Genomic DNA, 5,662 nt, shown 5'->3' with positions numbered 1-5,662 from the left:
GTAATCTACGTAAAATTTAATGGTTGATATTTCAATTAGAAAGTATTTTTCATTAAAAGCTGTTGAATTCAACCAAAAAGGACGAATTTTTAACAAATTATATAATTTTTCAAATAAATAAGATCAGTTTTTAATTGTAAATAAAACTTAAAAAGAAGTAAAAAGCCAATTTTTAACAAAAGAGAAGAAACTTCAACCGATAAAATTTTAATAAAAAATATTTGAATTTTCGCAGAACTAGGCCTCGAACAGATAGCGCACTCTGGCGAGTGATAAACTCTCCCCTTCGGGTCTGTATCCATACATTTTCATGGTTTATGCATTTACTACGCTTACCTACTCACTTACTACACGCTTACCTACTCACTTACTACGTATCATATCTTTGACCCAGCCTGCTACGTAACTATGCTTGAGTTTACAATAGTTTTGGTTTACAATTCTCCACAATATTGAATGGCATCTCTATAGTGGTAAGTTTGCTCTTTATTTATATTTTTGTAAACAAGATTTTACGTACACCGGTTGAAATTTATGGCTCTATTTCCTTATTGCGGTATTGAAATAATTTATATAATGAATAATCGAATCTCTCATTTTTGGCCAATATATAATTTTAGGTTAGAAAAACTAGGTTTGTTTCGAAAATAATAAAAATTCTACTATTTTTTTTGATGAAAAAACGTACGTGTTCCCAAAAAAGAAAGAAGATGTAGTAAAAGTTGGCACTGCCTATGGTTATGGGAATTTCCGTAACCATATATTTTTAACTTTTATAAATAAATTTAATAAGAAAATAAGAATAACTAACATATCTTACAGATTGTACTTAATTTTTAAAATAAAACTTGGACCTCGAAAAAGTCATTCGCATCATTTATAAAGTTAGGAAATGAACATACAATTTTATTATTTTGATCAAAACAAAACATCAATATTTTTGGTTGAAAATTCAACTATTTTTTAGAATACTAACTCTTTTTATAATACTAACTCTTTTTATAGCAAACTCGTCTTTTTTTTTTTAATTCAAATTTTTTGCAGCAAATTCGTCTTTTTTGTAATGAAAATTCTACATTTTGGATAATTTTTTCTTTAATGACTGTAAAATCTGTCTGGTTTAAAAATTCGTATTTTTTGTTTGAAAACTTATCTGTTGTAGAAATTTCATCTCTTTTTGACTAAAAATTAATCACCTTGGTTGGAACCTTTTTTATTATCGAGGATTTTGTGACTATTTTTTTTAAATATTCATCTTTTTTGGTTGAATTCAACTGCTTTTGGCAACTATACTTTGTTAAAAATTAATATTTTTGGTTGATGATTTACCATTTTAATTAAAAACCCTTTATTTTAACATTTAACTGTTTGGTTTAAAATTCGTTCTTAATTTGTTAAAAATTTATTTTTTAACTAAAAACTTAACTATTATGTCATTGGTTACAAAATAATCTTTATCTGTTAAAAATTCCTTCTTTTTGTATAAAATTAATCGTTATAGTTGAAAATGTATCATTTTGGCAAAAATTCTACTATTTGGTTCAAAATTCATTTTTTATTGAAGATTCATCATTATAGTTGAGAATTTATTCTTTGGTTAAATATTGAACTTTGTCGTTAAAGATTTATTTTTTTTTTTTCGTTAAAAAGTAATTTCTTTAACTGCAAATGTAACTTTTTTATTTTTGGTTGAAAATTGATGTTTTTAGATGAAACTTTATCTATTTTGTTGAAAATTTGTCTTTTTATCGTTAAAATTTAATGTTTGAACTGTATAATATAACTTCATTTTTGTTGCTAAAAATTTCTCATTATAGTTGAAAGTTCATTTTTGTTGTTAAAAATTCCTCATTTTAGTTGAAAATCAATTTCTTTTGTTGAAAATGTTTCTATTTTGTTGGAAATATATATCTTTTTGGTTGAACATTAATCTCTTTGGTTCAAAGTTTAATCTGGAAAAAATTGATAACAGTTGGAGAAAACTAAAAATTGTCCACTTTAACTTAAATTGTATTAGGCTTGTAGAAAATTAGAGATTGAAGGGGGTGAGAAGTAGGATAATGTCCTGATTTACCGATCAATCAATCTGCTCACCCTAAATTTCTACATACAGTGTGCTTAATTGTTTGAAAATTTAAGCTTTAATTATTAATATTCTAATTTATAACCTTCATAATTTAACACGCTTTAATTTGAACAGAAAATTCCATTTCTATTAGGCAAACTACGCTCAACTTGGAGTTTTTTTATCATAATCGTATTTTTTAAAGGTTCTATGGAATAAAAAAATCCTCAAAAAGGAAAAAAACGATCAGGATGAATCAAAATAACCAGCCTTATATCGTGAGTATAGTTGCACCAAACTTGGTTCCAGTCTCGGGTGAAGACCCGGTATTCACCAAAGATCAAGAGGATGCCCTGGAACAATATCTGCAAGTTTTTTACACTAAGAATAATTATGGTATCGATGGGCCAGGAGTTCGGAAATTAGCATATGAAGTGGCAATTCTGAATAATTTAAAAATTCCAAATTCGTGGAAATCGTCTCGAATGGCCACCGAAAAATGGCTCGCAGAATACCAATACCGCCGACACCTAGCCCGTGTTACGTAGTTAATAATTTATAAATATTATATTTTATATAACATTTTTATGATGTAAAAACAATTTTAAGATGGTGAATATATGTTTTTAGTATAAGACTAATTTTGTTTATCGAATGTTAAGAAGCTGATTCTAAAGAGAATTCCCGCAAAGTAAATCTTGTTTCCTTTCTCCATCTAAACATGAGGAGATTAAATATTTGCGCATATTATTAATTAATTAATTTATGACATCTTTTATAAATTTCCAGTAAAATAAATCTGCAATATATTACAACTTTGATGTATTTTACAGCAATATATATTTTTTAATGTAGAGAAATAATAAACAATTAAATTTGGATAGTTTGAAAAAAAAATCATTTAAATCGTTTAAAATATAAATTTTAGGTTGAGATGAAACTTTTTTCACATTATCTTCATGAAAATTGAGTTAATTCTTTTTGATTGTGAAATCTACTATTATATATTTTTTTAGAATGTACCTCTTTGATTAAAAAATTTTGCTTTTTCGTTGAAAATTTCATTATTTTGTTCAAATTTGAACAACTCTGATAAAAATTTATTTTATTGGTTGAAAATTACTTTTCTTAACCGAAAATTATTAATATACTATTTAATTAATACATTTAACTCAGAAAGCTCTGAAAAAATATATGACAAGATATTCTTAAATATATTAGCACCATTAATCAATTGAATAATTAAATAATACTAAAAACATAATCATTTCTGGAATTTTTCTCTTAAGTCCATGAATTTGAATAATAATTCAAATAAATTTTTATTTTATTTTGTATTAAAAATTCAGTGCATATTAAGGTAAAATGAATGTAGGCGCTGAGTTCAATTCAATTTAAACTTCTTCTAATTCCTAACTTTTCAAGTAAAAATATTGCAGATAGATGAATTTTTAACCAATTAATTGAATTTCGAACCAATAAGATTAATTTTTTAACAAAATACATAAATTCTCAACCAAAGACATGAATTTTTAACTAAAAGAGATACACTTTTGATAAATTTTCAGCAGAAAATTGATTTTTCTATACAAAAAAAAGGAGCCACTTTTTAACCGAAGTGATGAATCTTTATCTCAACCATGTTTTTTATTTTCCACCAAAAAGATTAATTTTAACCTGAGATGATTAATTTCTACAAGAATGCCAACCAAAAAAATAAATTTTCAACTAAAATTATGAATTTCCAATTTGAATAGGTGATTTTTAAACAAAAAATATTAATTTTCAACTAAAATTATAAATCTTTTACTAGAATAATTGAATTTTTTTTACCAAAAAGATGATTTTTAACGAGATGAATTTTAAGCTAAAATAATGGAATTTTGAACTGAAAAAATTCTCAAAAAAATAGTTACATTTTTAAACCAAGCGATGAGTTTTCACCTAATATAATGAATCTTCAAATAGAATAGTTTTATCTTAATCCAGAAAGATTAATTTTCAACCAAGAAAACAAATTTTTAATCAAGATGATTAATTTCTACCAAAAAGACGAATTTTTATTTGCAGATCACATATTTCAATGAAAAATTGAATTTCAAAAGTACTTAAAAAATTGATATTCAACCAAAGAGATGAATTTGTACTTAAAATGATGCAATATTTAATTAAAATAGTCACATGTTTAGTTTAAAAAAAAAAAATTTTCAAAAAAATAGTTACATTTCCAAAGAAACTTATGAATCTTGAACTGGAGTCATTACATTTTCTATAAAAAGATGCATTTTTAACCGAGAAGATGAATGTATACCCAAAAATGCAAATTTGTTATTTATATAAATCGCGATCATTTTCCAACCAAAAGTTGAATAGTTTAATTTTTAGTTTAAAAAATTGAATACAACTAAAAGATGAATTTTTATATAAAATGATGGAATAGTCAACTGACGTAGTTACATTTTCAGTTAAAAAAATTTAATTTAAAATTAAAAAAAAAACTAATTTTCAACAAAATTATAAAATGCAGTTATATAACGCCACTTTTGCAAATGAACAGTCATTGTTATTCAATTTTATATTGCAATTTGAAAAAAATAAAAAAACTTCTATTTTTTTATAGCGAAAAATAAAACGAACCATATTTTAAAATTAAAAAACAAACTATTTTAGAGAAAAATCAACTTCCTCTTTTTTTTATTCAACTGTCTTTTATTATAATTTTATCGGTTGAAGTTTCTTCTCTTTGATTGAAAGTTTAACTTTTTTTTTTTTGTTAAAAGTTTTTCTTTTAATTGTTTCATTTCTTGTTAAAAACTCATATTTTCTATTTATTTCTATATATTTCTATTCGTTTTTCTTTTTTCGAAAATTGATATTTTTAGTTGGAAATTCAACGATGCGTTTGAAAATTGACCTTTTTTTAGAAAATTATTCATCTTGTTTGCAAATTCATTTATTTTTGCTAAAAATTAATTTCTTTGGTTAAATATTCAAATACTTTTAACAAAATTCATTACTTTGCTACAATTGTTAAAAATTAATTTTTCAGTTGAAACTCGACTTTTTGGTTCAAAATTATTTTTTTTTTACTGAAAATTTAACTATTTCATTATTGGTTCAAAAAAAATTTATTTATAAAATTCAACTTAAAAATTAAGTATTTTATTTAAAATTTGCTTTTTTTGCTTAAATTCAACTGTGTTTTATTGGAATTTAAAAATATTGTTATGCAGGAATATCAAATATTCAATTTTTGTTAATAGATCATCTTCTTTTTTATAGATAAATTCATACTACTTTGTTGGAAATTAACTATTTTCATTAAAGATTCATAACTTTAGTTGAAAATTTATCTCTATGGTTAAACATTCAACTAATTTTATTGTAAAATTTTTTTTTAAATTATTTTTGTTTACAGAAAATTTAACTTCTATTTTGTATTGAAATTTTGTTCTCTTTTAGTTAATAATTCACTTCTTTTATTGCAATTTTAACTATATTGTGGGAAATTAAATTTACTTTGAATTTTTCAGTAAACAATAATGTTGTGTAAAATTCAGAACTACACACAAAAATAATTAAAATTATTATATTATT

The sequence above is a fragment of the Belonocnema kinseyi genome, chromosome 1, assembly GCF_010883055.1.
Source record: "Belonocnema kinseyi isolate 2016_QV_RU_SX_M_011 chromosome 1, B_treatae_v1, whole genome shotgun sequence".
Lineage (NCBI taxonomy): Eukaryota > Metazoa > Arthropoda > Insecta > Hymenoptera > Cynipidae > Belonocnema > Belonocnema kinseyi.
The sequence above is the reverse complement of the archived record's forward strand: the minus strand, read 5'-3'. Positions refer to the sequence as shown.